Genomic DNA, 20763 nt, shown 5'->3' on the forward strand with positions numbered 1-20763 from the left:
ATGCATCAGGATGGCAGTCAGATATGAAGCACTGCACAATGTTGCTAACGTTAACGTTAACCGGTTTCACACACACCATATAAAATACACGATGGTAAATATAACATTCAATACCAAAACACTATTATTTACACGATTACTCCTGAAATAACTGCTATTAACTATATAAAAATCATTGTTTGGAGGAAAGGGTTCGCGTGTTGTCGCCGGTTGGAAATGATTTCGCGCTGGTTCGTGCTGCTTATATATTTTTCAGTGAGGCGCGGTGGTTTATGGGATGAGTAGTTCCTTCGCTCGGAAATAAAAAATATGTACACAGTCTTGTACCTTTGACTTTTTTTGGACTTTCTCTTCGTTTTTTCACTCGAAATGATATGTTGTATGCTTATGAGTTACGCCGTAGCTGATTAGCCTAAGACATGCTCTAAAACTCTTTAGATACGGATTTTTCCAAAACGTCAATGGGAGAAATGAATGGGAAATTTACTTCCGGAAACTAAGCTCTCTCGGAGGAGGGGCGGGACTGTGATGCTCTATACAAGCAGCTGCAAACTAAGCATGCTAAACTTGACATCCAAACAGTATTCTAACGTTAGCTTTGAGATACTGCTTGATTGCATACTGTAACTTAACTTAGTTTAGTCTCCTCAATGTACTATGTTGTGATAAGACCTTAGCAAAGTTTACTTTAACTTTAATGCAGCGGTTTTGAACAAATTTGGGCAGCATGGTCACAATGCTAAGCGGATTTAATAGCAATTTAGCCCACTGTGTTCTATGCAGTGTTTCAATGTGGTAACAACAATCCTTCAACAATCGTGAATATTTTGTTAAATGCACAAGCAGAGGAGGAGCAGCGGACTCGTTACGAGAGAGAGCGGGTGGGGCGAGGAAAGGCTGTGTGAGTAAAAAGTGCAGCTCAATGAAATTATTTTATCTTATCTTTAATTTAAATAGTAGGCCTACAACATAGAACGTCAATGTGTGGTGGCCGGTTTTGATTTTGTGGTGCCCAGCCACGGTGTAAAATTAAAAATATTTAGCAGCACATGTTATGCTTGACGAATCGACGCTCATATTTTGCGTCAACGTATTTTTTGCGTCGACGTCATCGATTACGTCGACGCGTTGTCCCAGCCCTAATCTCCACCAACCTGTGTGACCTCCTGGTTCGAAAATGGGTGCCATTACAGCCACATCACTGGCACATGGACTCTGGGTGACCTGTATTTTGGTGATTCGATGCTCATGTGGTATGATGACCTGCGGTGAAACCTCTTCGCCGATGGTCCACTGAAGAATTGGCTCTATCATAGAAATACTATCACGTTACTAAGAATTACTTAAGTAGGTTCAAATCAAAACACCTGACACAACAACATAATGGAAAATCCAATACATTGGTATACGATTAAGAACCTCCCTATTCAATCTTGAGCCATATAAAAGACACTAGACAAACACACACATCCAAATGAATGTTAGAAATTCTAAATATATCAGGCATGCTCCTGCACAGCTAGAAGGAGAAAAACAGTGTGACATGCTGTCTCATGGTTAACTGTACGTACACACCGCTGCCGACTTGAGCTTCCAAAGATTCAGGAAGTCATTCATTTTCAATGGAAGCCTGATTCTCTCAGCTGCAAGAAGCGGCAAATCCGTCGGCGTCACGTTTTGGCCGTCTTGAGCGTCAAGCAGAAAGTTGGTCAACTTTATGGTAATGAGCTATTATGCGGTTCAGCGACCAACGACCAGCAACCAATCGGAATAGACGGCCTTTAAATAAAGTAGTAAGATAGAACATGATCGAAACGTAGAATGCTGCCACGTGAGAGCGGCCAAAGCGTCCAAATCTTCTCTGTACTTTTTTGACAAGCGTCCTTGACGGGGCAACCCAAGCTTCTTTGGAAGCTCAAGTCGGCGGCGGTGTGTACGTACAGTAACTCTGTTAGGTTTTTCCCTGTGGGCCAAGGTCACTTCCCTCACCTCGGGCCACATCTAGCAGTGTTCCCTTCAGCGTCTCAAGCAGCTTAGCTTTTGCATGTAACGCTTCAAAGCCTTGGAACATGCTAATCTCAAAATACCACTGGTCCACAGGGGCGATCTCTATCCAGGGACAAAGCAAAGTATAGGATGCAAAAGGTTGGGAGATGTAACAATATCAGCCATGATGAGAATGCAGATAGATGGATGTAAGCATAATTATAATTCACAAGATAAGATAAGAAAGACAAAGTCAAATAGGGACACTAGGGCACCTGTCATAATAGTTATGTTGCGTCTTGGCACAGTGGCACGCCATGTGGTTGTATTCTGACAAAACAAACAATACAAAGTGAGGGAGAGAATAGCTAAAGAAATAAAGAGTTAATGAGCACCAAAGAAAACTGAAAACTCTAAAAAGAGTTTAATAAGGGGTAATAAGGAGAAGAGTTTAATCAGAAGTAATAATCTATTTTTTTTTTTTTTTTTTTAAATGTGTTAGCGATTGAAAAAGTAACTTGTAAGCTAAATTTTACACAAGCATCATAGCACTATGGAGCTAAACTATAAACAAACTCAAAGATCGTAATTCTTGATTTTGCTTGCAAACAGACGGTTTTATGCGTTTACTAAACAAAGATTATGGAAATTAAACACCACTTTTCCATCAAAAGGCTTGTTGTAAAAGGCAAAACTTGTTAGATTTAAGAACTAGGTTCGCTAGCTCTGTGTGTTATGAGCAAAGAATCTTTGGTTATGAGTCCCATAGAACAACACTGCCATCTACTGGATTAGAAAGTGTCAGCAGGCTACTTGTGGATCTGGGTGGCTTCTCTGCCGCAGTTTGTCTCAAAAATACGTGATCCACAAATGCTGATCCACAAATGCTGATCCACAAATGCGAAAACGAAAACTGTGTGTGCTGATGATCCACAAATGCAAAATTAGATTTCACAAAGGCAATTTTCAGTTTTACAAATGCCATTTAATTTACAAATACACATCTACAATTGTGAAAACCAATTTACAAGTTACAAATATGATTTTTTTATTTGTGGATGTCAAAACACGAATGCAAGTCAAGAAATATTTGTGGATGTCGCCATCTACTGGATTGCGATTTCTGTGTGCCGTGGAATTAAAGTAGGCCTATTTAGGTGTGGATTTGTGTGACTTTCATGTGAAGAACGTCTCAAAAACACGTAACTTTGGAAAGCGAAGAATGCGTGTGCTGGTGATCCACAAATGCAGAATCACATTTCACAAATGAAATTTTCGGATTTACAAATGGCATTTTATTTACAAATGCACATCTATATTTGTAAAAATCAATATACGAGTTACAAATATGATTTTTTTATTTGTAGATATCAAAACACATGCAAATCAAGAAATATTTGTGGATCCCCCTCTGCGCATATACAAATATTATTGAGACAAATTTAGCTCCATACATAGCACAACCTCACAGAATAGGAACAAGTATTTCAAACAAATTACTATGACTTATGCTTACTATGTTTAATTCAAATGTGAAGGATAAGACATTGGTGCGATTGTAGATCTCAATCTTGGGTAGCAACCCAGCTGCAGCATACAGTTTAAGCTGGTATGTAGACTGCCGACTTGATCCTGCATTAGTGGCCAACATGCAATCCATTACCTGCATCCAAAGGATGGTAGAGACATTTACCAATCTTTTGAACTGTATATTTTTTCGTAGCCAACAAGTACATTGAAAACTGGCTATCACCTTTTGTCAGAAGTTTATTTTTGTAGGCCTATGTCTGCTAAAATGAATAAATAGTATGTGAACAACTAGTTCTCCATGACTTACCAAATCTTCTAAACCCAAGTATAGTCGATATCTGCCAGTTCCAGTATCATTAAAACACTGAATAACATTCTGATCTTGTTCTAGAAAGAACAGAAACCAAAGTAAATTAAAATCGAAAAGGCCTTCACGGATCACTTTAACGTTAGCTGACTACTTTATTTATTATCAGAACGTCACACATTACCAACCGTCAGTATGTGTCACTTAATATTCATTTCTATACAAACCAAGCGGATTCCTAAAGAAACGCAAGCACCCACACCATAAGTTTATGTAAATTAGCTATGTACCAAAAATTACACTTTACCGTGACTCGAAGGGCTGTAAACATTGTAGATCTAAGGCTGTGTACAAATCCGCTTGGAGCTCCAGAGGAATGTTTAATTGCAGTGAGAATTCTCGGGCTAACCGCTGATGTGCCGTGAGAAAGGTTGGGAATAAGTACCTAGCAGCCCAGCACTAAACTCCGAGCGTGGTAACCAAAATCGGATATTTCAGGCAGTAAAAGCCCCGGTAAGAACCAAACTAAATTTTGTTCAAATCTACACACCAATGGCTACTGAAAAATGTAAGGTTAATTTAGCAAATGTTATTTTGAAGTATTAAAAAACATCGTTTTCGAACGAAATGGTTGGTTTACCATACTTTAACTTTAAGTTAGGTTAAGTTAACATTACTCACCATTAGATTCAGCACACACGGTATGAATTCCATTCAATAAAATGGCAAGAACCAAATAATCCTGGTGATAATATGAATACAACATGTTTAATAAAACACTGTAAGCGTGGGGTTTTCTTTCGCATAACGTAAGGGTTTTCTTTCACATAGCATGCATTTGTTTCTTATCATTAATGCTACAGGAACTTAGCTAGTGCTACAATTAGCCAACAAAACTAGCTGCTACCTTAAGTTACATTAACTAACATTACCTTGCAAACAGTAAAATCACCCACCTTAAATGAAAATCTGTTCCAAAAATGAACCATGTTTGAATTCACCGCATGGGAGTTAAAATTCAAGTGTGGCGCTTGCTAGTGCTACACTTCCTAAAAGTCGGATTTTCTTCTTATTTGGAAAAACTCCAAACTCACAGCTAACGTTAACTCTGCTTAGTTGCTAAATAGATTCCTCTTTGGTGGACCTTCTAAAGCGCGCCACTTTTTTCCAACTGAAAGTCTACCGTTGGTTCAGTCAGAGAATGTCTAGTCAGAGCCCGTCTACGGAGAGCCTTGCCACTCCGTATTAAGTCCCATTGTACCGAATTTTGGATGCAGTTCCACCAGAGTTCCACTGGGGGCGATCGCCATGAGTGCAGAATGAATGGGAGTCAATGGAGCTAGACGGCTAAATTTGTCTCTTTCACCTGATTGTCGTTGGCAAATCTCAGATTTGATTGTAGTTTGTATAACTTCAACATGGATTATAGGTCAAAAGTTGAATGAACGAGTACTTATGTCCTTTTGATTTCTTACAGGTTGGGTCGTTGTTGCACATAACACGCTAGCATTGTGCTAATGAATGACGTCATTGACACATTTGAAAGGCTTTTTAGAACAATTAAGTGACTTTAAAAAATATAATACTCAACCAAGTGTATTTTCTTTGCCTCCCCTTTCGAATACAATACTCAAATTACTTGAAAAAAATTATATCCTGAGAAAAGTGGATTTTGAGGGGTACAGCTCCATAGACCTCCATGCATTCTGCACTCGTGGACGAGCGCCCTCATGTGGAACCACAGAAGGAACTGCAACCAGTTCAGAAACCGGAAGTTTTCCGAGAGTGGCAGTTCTCCCCTTATTAGACATTCTCTGGTCTAGTTCAGTTTTAAAAATAGGCTACTTCACCACTGAGACTACATTGCTAGCTTACAAATCTAGACGCACCCTAGCGGCAGCAAATTACATTTGCTTCCAGGGGCTACTGCAGTTTTGGAGGAATCATTTGCTGGTCTTATATGCAGCTAGGCAAACTGCAGTTATATTTGTATATAAAATAACTGGTCTTTAACACTATGGTCTATATCTCAAGCCTTTAGGCATATATTCAAATTTAGTCCTAATGTTTACTTGGACTTGATATGATTTTGGATGTCAAAGGTCAATATTCAAGGTCACATGTGTACACATGTCCAATGTTCGTGAATGAGATGGTAAGTGCTTTAAATTTAGTATGTTCAAGGCATGGAGGTATTATATATAACTGGAGAGAGTGACTAAGTCCCGCCCTCCATACAAATTAATGGTGGAGGCTAGGCTAGTAAATCCGGCCAATTCATAGTCAACGCCATCTTAAACACTGGGGTTCGGATCCAGCGCCAGTCGGCTCTGACCATGAGCCAAGTTACAAAGCTGGAAATGACGCATGGACCAACGTCGATTTTTATTGGATATTCTGTAAAAAGAGAGTCGTCCTCCAGTAAGAGGGTGGCGATAATGCACATAAAGTCCTTGCCTCATAACAAGAAGAAGAAAAAGTTGCTCGGGAACGCGCATGGAGTCCGAGTGGAGTCGGCCTAAAGCGCAACTTAATTTCATTGGATAACACAGCAGCTCTAACTAAGAGCGGTCTGCCTGCTGTCCTGCTGCAAATATGCATTTGAACATGACGTGAAATATCCGTAGTCGAACTATAAATAAACTATTCGGTTTTTAGTGCCAAGTGTAGCGTATTTTTACAGTCTATGATTAGTTTGTTTTTTATTTTATTGTTTGCCATCTCATAGCGGGTGCTCTAAACGTATTCTAGCGTTGGCCCATGACCAAATCAAGCCAATAATAGCCAGTAGCCACTATAAGGACTGGAGCCAGAGCCCTCAATAGCCACCCTGTTTTGAAAATAATATTGAAGATATTCAATATTATTGAAGATAGTATTGAAGATAACGCACAGAACGGTCAGCCTGAGCGGACAATTACGTCCCCAACTCATCTAAAATGTGGTGTCTTTACTTTGAGTTGTACACCGCAGATGGTAAAGTAACGGTTAAAGAGAATGTTGTCTGCGGACTCAGCAAAAAACAGTTTACTTACGCATCCACGACATCCAATCTTCGCGCTCACCTGTGGAGTTACCATCCAAATGAGGCAGCGGTGTCAGAGGCACAGTAGACGACCAGAGCATCGCCAGGTGTCCAACATCGTATGATTGCATACATTCCGTAAATCCTAAATTATGTCCAGGGTCTGCTATTTACTATTTATTTGAGGTAGGTTTATTCGAGGCAGACCTTTATTTCTTACATTGTACGTTATTGTGAGACATGCGTTTTGTTTGGAGCGGCATACCAGGCTATCAAACGCAGACGATTTTCGGTTTTGGTATGGGATTTAATTTACTTTTTGACTTTTATTATATAGTTAAATGTTGAGACTGATGGGCATTTAAATCTAGAGGGTATTTGATGATCAGTGATCACTGTAAAGTTTCGTGTTGAAAAAGTGTTGGAATTTCCAGCTGTTTATTGCGAGACAAGGCCTTTCCTTCATTCATTGAACCTGCGCTGTGCTCTAATGGAAACCTTATTGCATAGTGAAGTAGCCTAAATTGAGTTTTTTTTAATTATGCATGGTTTACTTTTTATTAAATTCGTAGGCTGGAATGCCTCGCGGCAATAATTGTGTTTAAATGTAGTAGCCTAATGCTTCAGCCTCTGGCAAGCTCCAAAGGGGGCGGCTATAGGTTGAGAGCAACGTGTTGGAGACCCATGGTGTAACGAGACAAGGTCTTTATGCCGCTGTTGTGTAATTTATTGTCTTGTCATGTTTAGGCTATGTTTGTTCGGGACAAACAACAACGAAACAAGATCAATACAATTTTCTTTTTGTTTATTTGTCATATGATGGATAAACAACCATAATATGCACGTCTTCTCATAGGATCCTCAAGAAATACGCACTGAATAACGTTTGCCTGTAGCCGCCGGATAGGTACCCGCCCACCAACATGTACGCGCATGAGAGCTCGTGCCCAACACGGATTTTCGTGCATGGAGCTGGTTCCAAATGCTCCATGCAGCGCCATTTTTGAAAATGGCGTATGCTAACATGCCGAAGCTAATCTGCACGCTCTTGACCCCCTGGTTCAAGGTAGGCCCAGAGCATTAGGGGTTTGCACGGCGTCATAAGATCTGGACATCGCCATATTGGAGATACTCGCCTCATTAGAAAGCATTAGGCACTGAAGTAAATCCCTAACATCGTCAAGGAAAATGGTTAATTATTGCCATGTTTTTGGTTGTACCAATATGTCAGACTGAGAAAAACATCTGGTGTAGGTATCACTTCCAAAAGTTATTAAAAAACCAGGGAGAAGGTAGCCTAGAAATCTAGATGCACCCCTAGGGCTAGTCTAGCAACTCTCCGTTGGCTCCGTGAGCTCCAGAAATCGAAACTCAATCAGGCCAATGAAATCGTGTATAGAGTCGTTAGGTGGGCTTAACTTAATGATTGATGGCAGAGTTGCAACGGTTTGGCTTGAATTCCCTGCTACTTGAAAACAAATAAGATGGATGTTGCTGTTGGCGAACAGTGTGACACGAGTTAAGCTTTTATTAAGTTGGCAAACGTTTGAACTAGCCAACTAGCTCCGCTGGTGGGAAACGCATCATAGCGCTGCCGCTGTCCTATTGCGTGCAGAGGGAATTTAAAAGACAACTGATTATCCCGCCCCTCGGACGGAGCACTGCGAACGGTGAGTGCCCAGACCCTAAATTTTAATGTGGGTCTGGCTCATCAGGCTAGGAAGAAGGGACAATAGAGCTGCACAGTCCCGCCCACAGCCAAAATGCGGTTAGGTGCCGGATGTAAGATTCCCATTCATTTGTCCCATTGATGTTTGGAAAAAAGTCCGTATCTAAAGAGTTTTACAGCATGTCTTAGGCTAACCAGCTACGGCATAACTCATTAGCATACATATCATTTCGAGTGAAAAAACAAAGAGAAAATCCAAAAAAAGTCAAAGGTACAAGACTGTACATATTTTCATTTCCGAGCGAAGGAACTACTCATCCCATAAACCACCGCGCCTCACTGAATAATATAGGCAAAATTGGCGCGATTTATTATTTATTTTGCCATTTCCAACCGGAGACAGCACGCGAACCCTTTCCTCCAAACAGTGATTTTTATATAGTGAATGTGCAGTTAATAGCAGTTATTTCAGGAGTAATCGTGTAAATAATTGTGTATTGATATTGAATTTTATATTTATCATCGTGTATTTTATATCGTGTGTGTGTGAAAGCGGTTAACGTTAACGGCAGTGCTTCGTAACGTTACCTGACTCATCCTATGCTGTCATCACTGCTCAGTCGGGCTGATGCATGGACTGGTGCATGGTCTGCTCTTGGACCACCATATTCAGTTTATTAATTTGCCGTGAATTATTACACAAAATGTTCATTAAATGCACGAAGTATTCCTAGGTTAATGATTGATATGAATCATACAGTATGAAGGCTACAGTAGCCTAGCTATTGTTAACTAGCACTGCTAGCAGCATTAACGTTACCAACCTCCCTGCTTAACTCACCACAACTTTGTAGGTCTTGTCCCTCATGCTGGCCCTTACAAAACCCACAAACTGACTCTCGGACACACAACAGTCAATAATGTGACCCGATTTAAAGTGGCTTTCACCCCTTTGGACACTCACTAAAACATAATATATTTCATACCTGTGTTGCAGCATGTAGGCTAATGTTAGCTGCATTATGTAATGGCATACAATGTCGGAAATGCTAAAGGTTAGCCTGTCGACTACCTGAAAAGTTTGAATGTTTAAACTAACATTTACAGTGGTCTATTTGATAGTGTATTGGCCCTGACTAAGTTTGTGTGATGTATAAACCCCAATCCTTGTTGATACAAGTACCAATATTCGTCAAGAAAGTTTTTAATCACATTAAGATTTTCGCCATAGGCAGTAAAAGACTCCGCCATCTTTGTCAATATTTTTCACTGAGAAAGTTTCAAACTATGACCATAACGGCCTTTCCACCAATCAGAGGCATCACTGTGGGATTGTTCAGGATTGTGGGTAATGAAGTACTTATCCAAGAGATTGCGAATAAAAGGCATTTATCTCAAAACAAGGTTAGTGCCCCATGAACTCTTGGTGTCTATAGGAGCATATACAATCGCTTAGTACAGCCGTAGCTGGTTTTAAGTCTACCACGTGCAGTTAAGTTTGTATGGCTTATACCGCAATTGTCAATGGAGAAATTGCATTGAATTTTTACATCCGGCATCGGCTGTGGGCGGGACTGTGCGCTCTATAATGCCAGAAGTTATCAGAGGAAAGGGGGCGCTTGTGGTTGAACTTGGTACTTCGTCTCCCTCACCCAACTCATATGGATCTGCGCTGCCAATAATCCGTAATTTCTCGACATATCGCGCCTTTTCTTGTGGTCCAAGTCCTGCCCTATGCCTTTGCATCTTAGACGCATTTTTATGAGCTTTTCTGTTGTTTAGACACGGCTACAATCACGTAAGATATCCAAAGTGCATATACTCAGAGAATGTCTAATAAGGGGAGAACCTTCACTCTCGGAACTAGGGATCGACCGATATGGTTTTTTCAGGGCCGATACCGATATCAATTATTACCAAAACAGGAGGCCGATGTAAAACCGATATGTCAGTTGTCAAAAAGGGGGGTAGATAGTAAAGGCGATATGCTGCAAAAAATTCATTCAAAAGCATTTAATTATGCAAACTTTTATTTTTTCTTTTGATACACAATTGTCTATCAACTTGCATCACATGTAAATCCTGTGTATGATATTAATCCAAGAACTGAGTGATAGCAATTATTTTCATAGACTAGGCCTACACAATGGGCTATGTGCTTGTTAAGGGACCTGTCACAAAGAGGATGCTTTGCCATCGTGTGTGTGAGTGCACGAGAGAGGGAGAGGAAGAGGTCAGGGGCGTAGCCAGGATTATTTTATAGGGGGGGCCAGCTGGGTCCAGACTTTTTATTGGGGTGGCACTTGGGAATCAAAACTACTATTTGAAAACTACTCAAAAAGTTTTGAAGATTAGGATAGCCTATTTTAATAATGGCAATAAATTGTGTCCACTCCAAATCGTTTTCCATAAATAGGCCAATGCTATAAAAAAGTACATTATGATAATGCACCTTACTTAATCAGTCTTATTATGTGTGTACACTCATGATGATTCTAAAACAACTTTACTGTCATGAACAAAGTGAAGGCAAAAAGGTGTTTCTTTGTCGAATAAATTGAGATGCAATGTGTGTCTCGAATTGGATGCCATGCAGGAATTTGCTGGGATCTCAAAACCGTATGAACTTTGCCATAGAGAAACACATGATAGCGTTGGATTATGTACATGCCTTGCCACCACAACACACAAAAACGTGGGGTAAGTCGAAGTTATTATTTTGATGTCATTTCGTCTGTTTTATAACCCAGAAGGATGTACTTGGTATCAAATGGTAGCTCTCTATCTCCTCTTTCATCTGACATGCGTGGCATATCCGATCACGGGTTCGTGAGTAGCCTAATTCAAACGAGAGTTGGTTTTTGTACATGATGTTATTTTGCAGTCACGTTGTCTGTTTTTATAGCCCAGAAGCATCGATATACTTGGTACCAATAGATAGCCCTGTGTCTCCTCTTTCTTCTGATATGCTTGCCATATCTATGCGATCACGGGTTCGTGAGTAATTCAAACGAGAGTATTGGGTGCGCAGGTAAACTATAAATATGAATCAATTTGATTTAATTTCATGATTTTTTTTTCTTTTCATACTTGATCGCACAGGCAAGAGTTTAGTCTCGTTGGAAAGTCCCACTTCTGCCCTGTCACGCAATTAAGGTTTCATCTCACTGCGATGAGCAGTTCTGGAGTAATGTAACACTGGTCTGCCTGACCAGCTGCTATGGCAAGAACCACACACAGTCAGCAAATTATGTTTTTTATAAAGTAGCCTAGCCTAGGCCCTATTAGCCTACTTTTATTGGAGCCATCCGGAGATATGTGCCTAATATGCTTGCATTTCACCCGAATTTTATCGAAATATTTTTGTAAAGCGTTACCGCGGGCATCCGATTATTTCTGATCAGCCCCACACGTCAATGTCAGAGCCTACCTAAGGACAGCCCAACGCAGCTCACTTGGCTATCGTGACACATTCTAACATCTTATTAGCATTAATGTTCCAACTCATCATCAACTCACCTGTTGTTACTGAGGTTAAGTAATAGGCTAGTCTACTAAGTGCTTTTAACAGATGACTTGAATTGTCCTACTGCTGCACTAGCCTACTCACGATTTGATCACAACCGTGGGCTACACTTCCTGACTGGGCCAATGGTTGTAGATAGAGTGCAGTAATTTGTTCAGTCCCTGCTTTGCAAAGTGTTGGCAAAGTGCCGTCGAAAACGGCAGCAATTTTTTTTTTTTACTTTTCACTGAACGGAGCTGGGGGGGCCAGCAGGGTGGCCAAGCTTTGACCAGTGGTGGCCGTGGCCCCCCCTGGCCACCACGTAGCTCCGCCCCTGAAAGAGGTGCATGCGTGATGGCAAGTGTTAAGGTTGAACAGTTTAACAAAACAGTTTAAAAATAGTTCTTAGGCTATTTAAGCATGCAATTTGTGTCCATGTGTAGGCTACACTTTTGGTGAGCCTAAAATGCACATTAATAGCCAGCTCAGGCCGCGATTTAGGCTACTTCAGGTCGAATTGGCTGGCACCCGGCTGGCCCTGGGTGCCTGTAGCCTAGTCTTCTCTGACAGTCCGTTTCAAAAAGGAGCAACTAGACTTTTTGACGTTCGCTATCGCATAATTTAGGACTTGTCTACTATGTAGGCCTAAGGGATAACGTCCGCCGAGGTGTCCCGTGGTTCACAATTAATGGACGAGGCAGAGGCAAAGAACTCCCGACGCGCAGCACCTGAGCTGGCTATTAACAGAAGGCTAAACAGCATATCATTAAGGGACTGTACGATATTTACCGGGGGGGGAGGGCCGGTCGTCAGGGGGGGGAGGGCCTAAGAGAATTTTTTAAGCCTTAGGGGAAGGCCCATGAGAATTTTTTTGGCCTGGGGGGAGGGCCGAGGAAAATTATTTTTTCCTGATCCATGATATTTTTTTCCCCTGATCAATGATCCGTTTTCGATATTTTAAAAGGTTTGTAGGCCAAAACATGATTCACGTCTCTTTGACAGAGTGGGCGAGTCCAAAAAGTCGCAACGCTACCTGAATCTCCCACAACCCCCCTTGTAAGCTTGCAGGTCACCCGCGGTTATGAGTCATAAACAAAATATTTTAATGATATTCGGGTCATTTGCGGGCGGGTCAGTTAAAATTAATTAAATGTGTATTTTCTACAAATATGCCTACTTAAAATATCACGAAAAGGCTAGCATCAATACAGTAAAGCATCAATACAGTAAAGTCAACAGTAAAGAAGCTGAAGACGCGAGTTAAAATAATAAAGACACCCCTTCAGGAAAAGCGGCTATGGGAAATATTGGGAAAAGTTCTTAAAGAAGATGACAGTAGTACAAGTTATGGTCTATGTAGACCTACTCTTGCGAAGCCATTTAAAAGTATGACAGCCAAAACGGGCAGCCTGCAGGAATAAATGTTATGGCACAGACTAGGCTACACAGCCATATCTACCGGTAGGCTATAGGTTCGCACATGCATAAAAGTTAGTTTGTTGTGTTTGTGACTCAATGCTGTCATTCAGCATTATAAACCAGTTCTTACGCTAACGTTTTGACCAGCAATGTATCTCTCTTGCCTACCTTGCCTCACCATTTCTGTTTTCGAAAGAAAGAGGTATGTCCATGGCCTTCAAATCTTATCCTAGTGTTCTAATCCTTGGTGGTTGCGTGCGTGCTTGCGCTCTTATTCTCATTCTCTCTCCTGCGCAAACATTATGTCCTGCATGCCTACTGCGTGTAGTTCTACTGCATAAAGTTTCGCAAATAAATTAGTTTGTTTTACAGAAATGGCCTACTGTCACACTGCATGCAGGCTATAACCAAAAGCACACATTTTGTAAATAAGCGGGTCGGATCGCGGGTCGGGTATAATTTTGTCCTAATTATTCGTGGTCCGAGTTGCGGTCGGGTTGATTTAAATATCGGGCGACCGCGGGCCGCTTGTGACCAAACTCGCGCAACACTGTGTACCCGTGTGTGTAAGTGTGCTTATGACATTTGCTGGCCATTTTAACCTTGTAAACGTCATTTTCCGACCAGTTTTATTTGATTCACGTAGGGGGGAGGGCCTAGGAGAATTTTTTTGAGCCGGGGGGAGGCCCCTGGAAAAAAAAAATTGACCAGGGGGGAGGGCCAGGCAGAACATTTTTAACCCGATCGTCTGGCGACCGGCCCTCCCCCCCGCTAAATATCGTACAGTCCCTAACGTGCATCAATCGGGAATTCGCTAAATGAAGGAAGTGGGTGCTTTACTTATTGATCCGGATCAAAGAGACAATAGCGTCCAAAGTGGTGTTTTTGTAACTTCAGTGTAGATGATTGTGATTCATTGCAACTTCAGCAATGTAAGGTACCTTCCTTACCTTCGAAAAATAGCTCCGTACAGCTGAAGCCCATCTACACTCTGCCTCAGTGAGAATCCAAAACTTTCTCTGTGTTCAGTCTTCGATCCCGATTGGCTGCATTCCTACTAACAAATCAGACAGTGTAGTGGGCGGGACAATGCTCTCGACCACAGAGTAGCAAATGCAGGGAGTGAGAGACGCTTTACAGACAAAGTAGATCGTTTCATTCTTTATCCATTTCAATATCGGCTTATCGGTGGAAAAAATGACCGATACCAATTATTATAAAAATGCTAAATATCGGCCCGGCCGATAATTGGTCGACCCCTACTCGGAACGCTTCCGGTAGGTACTGTATCTAGGGGCGCTTGCGGGCGAGTCCAGAATGAATGAGGTCTATGAGCTGTACCCCTCAAAATCCACTTTTCTCCCCGATGTGAGTCGCTACAGGATGTGAGTCGTGCATGCGTCACTTTGCTACTTTGCGACTACCAGTGCTGTTAGCCACAGAATAATGACATTAGCCTACACAGCAGTAATGTATTATTTAGCGTAACGGTGTGTTTCCACACAACGAAATTTCGCGTCGCTCTCATTGAGGTTGAATGGAGACGAAATTCGCCCTAGTTGGGCGAAATGAAAGCGAATCGCCGAGGCAGGCGAAACAAAGTTGGCCAAAGTTTAACTTTATTTAAATGAGGACCATTCGAGAACCAATCAGGTCCGCGTCTTTGTGTTTGGAGGCGGGAGTTACAAAAAAGTCTGACCAAGATGGCGGAGACTACCCGAGCTGTAACGCGAAAATTTGTATGTGATTAAAATGTTTCTACACGAACATTGGCACTTGTATCAACACGAATTGTGGTTTATATGCCACACGAACTTAGTCAGAGCACATACACCACTAAATAGACCACTCTATATGTTAGTTTAAGCACTCGATCTTTTTTAGCTAGCTGACAGGCGAAATGCTAGTATTTTAGGACATTGGATTGCATTGTAAACCTAGCTAGACAGCTAGGCTACATGCTGCAACACAGGTATGAAATATATTATGTCTTATTGACTTTGTTGTTTCTATGAACATGAATTGTTGTTTATAGGCAACATCAACTTAGTCGAGGCATAAAGACCCCTGGATATCTTCATTAAGTACTTAAACGTTTGAATTAGCTGATTAGCCTAATTAGCTTGCTTGCCACCACTGGCTAGACACTGCAGTCTAGGTTAGCGGTTTCGCCGTCACGCCCCCAAGGCGAAATTTCGCTAGCCGAAAATCGCGAGGTGTTTCGCTGTGTGGAAACACACCGTAACGCTGTGTTTCCACACAACGAAATTTCGCGTCGCTCTCATTGAGGTTGAATGGAGACGAAATTCGCCCTAGTTGGGCGAAATGAAAGCGAATCGCCGAGGCAGGCGAAACAAAGTTGGCCAAAGTTTAACTTTATTTAAATGAGGACCAATCGAGAACCAATCAGGTCCGCGTCTTTGTGTTTGGAGGCGGGAGTTACAAAAAAGTCTGACCAAGATGGCGGAGACTACCTGAGCTGTAACACGAACATTTGTATGTGATTAAAATGTTTCTACACGAACATTGGCACTTGTATCAACACGAATTGTGGTTTATATGCCACACGAACTTAGTCAGAGCACATACACCACTAAATAGACCACTATATATGTTAGTTTAAGCGCTCGATCTTTTTAGCTAGCTGACAGGCGAAATGCTAGTATTTTAGGACATTGGATTGCATTGTAAACCTAGCTAGACAGCTAGGCTACATGCTGCAACACAGGTATGAAATATATTATCAAAGATCCTAGATTACTAGCAAGATAGAGCAACGTAATTCGTTACTATGGGAGCAAAACGGGACAGTTCCGGTCTGCATAAGTGGGAGTGTCACCTTACGTCACTAAATAAACTTTCTCTCTTAATAAGCAATAAGAACAGATAAACATAATTGTGTTCACAGTATTATTGTCTATAATCATGCATGATACCAATGAATCATTCTTTAGGACATGATATGAATAATTGAATTAGTCATGTGAACCGAGCTAGCTAGCTAGCTAACACTAGCTTAAAATGCTATACAAGTGGATGGGAGTTGCTATGGCAATACAGCTATGCACTAACAAGTGACTAGTCAAGTCAAGTCAAGTCAGATTTATTTTTAAAGCGCATTTAACATGCACATAGTGCAATCCAAAGCGCTCCAACAAACAAGACACATAACAAGACAAACGATGCCGGATGGAGCGGCGTAGTCGCCAGCGTGCCCATGACATCAAGACATACATTTAAAAAATAACAAATACAAAAAATGCAGGACGGAGCGGCGTAGTCGCCAGCGTACCCGTGACACGTGAAACATACAACATATGAAACATTCAAGACGGATAACAAACAAACAAACAAAAACAAATAATAAAATAAATAATTAAGACATTTTAAAAAGAAAACTCATGTTAATTTAGTCCAGTTGGTTGAATCTAGTTAACCGGCTGAAATAGTCCAAGGGCAATGATGAAGGCGCACAGCTGTGTCCAACCCGGAGGATTTAACGTTATCGTGGCAGTCTGGAGAGCACTGGAAGCAATGAACACTCTGAAGTCGTAGGAGATGCTACAGATCAGCAACTCAGTGAACATTGACAGCGACCATTTGTTGTTCAGTGAGATCGCTGTCGTCAGAGTTCTTCAAACTTGCTTCTAACGTTAACGTTAGCTTACTCAATCCAGACTCCAGGCAGCAGAGCATGGCAGCTCAAACCAGTGGTCGCGGCAGCGGCACATCACATATAGCCCTCCACAACCGTCCTGAGAAATCCCTTTCCGAAGCGCAGCACCGTTCACGGATGGAGTACACCAGAGGCCCAGGACAAAAGCCAACGTCAACGTTAGCCATGGCTCAGCTCAGTTAACTTAACGTCACAGCATCAACAGACTTCTCAGCAAATAAAGGACTAAGAATAACACAAAAACTACCCAAATATAACGCAAAAAAGAGAGAATACATTTAACTAGACAAAAAATACAAAAAAATAAACAGAACATCACATAAAATTACGAACATTACATAAAAACAAACAAAAACATGATGCCAGACGGAGCGGGGTGTCTCGCCAGCGTCCCCGTAACCTAGCAACCTGACTAGTAGTTGAAGGACTTCACTTAAACTTAATATACTGTTGCAAATTCACTTGAGTATAAACTATCCACTTTAACTAATGTCAGTAATGTTATTCAGCTAGTTGTCATTTCAAAGAAATTACACTTCTCCGTTTAAAATGTTACCTTAGCTAATAGGGTAGCTAGCATGCTAACAACCAGACAGTAACTGGCAGCAGCATGGTCTGATATTAAGTTATTTTATTACAAATCCGAACGCTAAAAAATTACACTTTTAGGCTTGAAATGATCCCAAACACTTACAGATTATGACAACATTTTCAAAAAAACCCTCAACAAATCCAGAAAGACATAATGACCAATTTATTGGTAAAATTCCACAAGTCTCCATTGACATTAGTGCAGCGAGGGTTTACTCTGGTCTGCATAAAGGGGGATTTCCCCCCCTCCCCCTTGCAATAATCGAACGCGGAAATTGTGGAACGTTTGCGCCTCTCGCTCCGCTTTAACCCTCTCTGATATTATGTCTTATTGACCTTTTTGTTTCTATGAACATGAATTGTTGTTTAAAGGCAACATCAACTTAGTTGAGACATAAAGACCCCTGGATATCTTCATTAAGTACTTAAACGTTTGAATTAGCTGATTAGCCTAATTAGCTCGCTTGCCACCACTGGCTAGACACTGCAGTCAAAAGGTTAGCGGTTTTGCCGTTACGCCCCCGAGGCGAAATTTCGCTGGCCGAAAATCGCGAGGTGTTTCGCTGTGTGGAAAGGCATCACATTTTCACGGCATGATCTCTAATGTCAGTTCTAGATTAGAGGCTGAAGTAGCCTGCTAGCAAGAGACTTCTGTAATATCAATAAAAATTGACCTATAACGAAGTTTGTTCACTGCTGGCAAATAAGTAAGCAATCAAGCACAACAAAGGCTGTCACTTGAATGGTGTTTGCTAACGTTAGCAATCAAACAATCTTAGATAGCTAAAATGTTTTTGAAACAGAGAAGTTCATTATTTTATGGATTTCAGTCGGATCCCTTGGCGTCATGCCGTAAAACCTATCAATCTGAGCATGCGTGACTCACATCGGGGAGTGACACTTCGTTGTACCAGAGAATGTCTAATAAGGGGAGAACTGCCACTCTCGGAAAACTTCCGGTTTCTGAACTGGTTGCAGTTCCTTCTGTGGTTCCACATGAGGGCGCTCGTCCACGAGTGCAGAATGCATGGAGGTCTATGGAGCTGTACCCCTCAAAATCCACTTTTCTCGGGATATAATTTTTTTTCAAGTAATTTGAATATTGTATTCGAAAGGGGAGGCAAAGAAAATACACTTGGTGGAGTATTATATTTTTTAAAGTCACTTAATTGTTCTAAAAAGCCTTTTAAACGTGTCAATGACGTCACTCATTAGCACAATGCTAGCGTGTTATGGGCAACAACGACCCAAACTGTAAGAAATCAAAAGGACATAAGTACTCGTTCATTCAACTTTTGACCTATTACCCATGTTGAAGTTATACAAACTACAATCAAATCTGAGATTTGTCAACGACAATCAGGTGAAAGAGACAAATTTAGCCGTCTAGCTCCATTGACTCCCATTCATTCTGCACTCATGGCCATCGCCCCCAGTGGAAATTTGGTGGAACTGCAACCAAAATTCGGTACAATGGGACTTAATACGGAGTGGCAAGGCTCTCCGTAGACGGGCTCTGGTTGTACTTTATCAGAGCCTGTCTGACTTTATTCACTGAGTATCGGTGCTGGGTTACCATAGTTACCGGCCAGAACATGACGTCGTTGCAAACCCCATAATTTCTATGAGGCAGAAAAACCCAACTGTTTTTCTTTTCCCTTCCAGGCTGTCCGCCACAATACAGTAGGTGGCAGTAATGATTTAAAGAACTTGGACTTGCAATCGGTAAATCGAAAGAAGAAGGGAGGTTGCTCACTCCATAGTTCCGTGGAGCTAGCGACAGTAAGCGACAGTACGCGACAATAGCGGGCAATATGGCGGCGAAAGGCGTCAAAATAAAGGTACAGACGAACGATCAGATAAAGTAGGTTAAAATTCGGTTTTCAGAGTATTTTTCAAAGGTTTACACGAAATGTAAACATGTTGCTGAAACTTAGCCTATGTAAATGCATGTGCAAATGTTGTAATTGTAGCAGAATTGTCTTGCTAACATCCTTGAAATTGAACGGAAGTGATCTCATGCAACACCTTTCTCAATGCAAGGCAAGACAAACCAGAGCCCGTCTACGGACATTCTCTGGACAAACGTCTCCATCTCCTGATGTAGGCTACTATTAAAAGAGAAGGGAACAAAAACAAACATAGAAAAGGGGGATAATAATGTACTATACATTGATTTAAAGTTAATGTTTTTTATACGATTATACTTTGCATTAATATAATTGTGGAAGAATTACCTTTTTCATTAACAAGACCTAAAATAACACTATTATCAAATAACACTTAGTTCAAACTAAGTCTTTAAAATGTGTCTTTATAGGTATATGCCATACTAACTCTGTACGGACTCATATAGCCTACCCTAGGCCTGTCATACTATACACAATACTATTGAACTTTAAATTGTGTGGCTATGTAAACAATAAGTTGTGCATATTTAAAAGGGGGTAAAATGGACTCCTTATAACATATACTTTCAGAATACACATAGATATTTATACCAAGTTCGCCTTTGTAGTACCAGGCAATACCAAGTCTGTACCAAGTCATAGGCCTTCTATTGACACACACTGTTGAACTTCAAATTGTGTGGCTGTGAAAACAATAAGTTGTGCAAATGTAAAAGGGGAGTAAATTAAATCCTTATAACATGTACTTTCAGAATATATAAAGATATCTATACCAAATTCGCCTTTGTAGGTACCAGGCCATACTAACTCTGTATCAAGTCATATACTATGTCTACCATTGACATACACTGTTGAACTTCAAATTGTGTGGCTGTGAAAACAGTAAGTTGTGCATATGTAAAAGGGGGGTGAAATGGAATCCTTATAACATGTACTTTCAGAATATATATAGATATTTATACCAACTTCGCCTTTGTAGGTACCAGGCCATACTAAGTGTGTACCGAGTCATATATTATGTCTGTCATTGACATACACTGTTGAACTTCAAATTGTGTGCTGTGAAAACAATAAGTTGTGCATATGTAAAAGTGGGGTGAAATGAAATCATTATAACATGTACTTTCAGAACACATATAGATGTT

This window comes from Alosa pseudoharengus, unplaced genomic scaffold (genome assembly GCF_046254945.1).
Source record: "Alosa pseudoharengus isolate Yale_2024_CS ecotype anadromous, Long Island Sound unplaced genomic scaffold, YU_APseudo_1.1 YU_APseudo_1.1_scf_12, whole genome shotgun sequence".
Lineage (NCBI taxonomy): Eukaryota > Metazoa > Chordata > Actinopteri > Clupeiformes > Clupeidae > Alosa > Alosa pseudoharengus.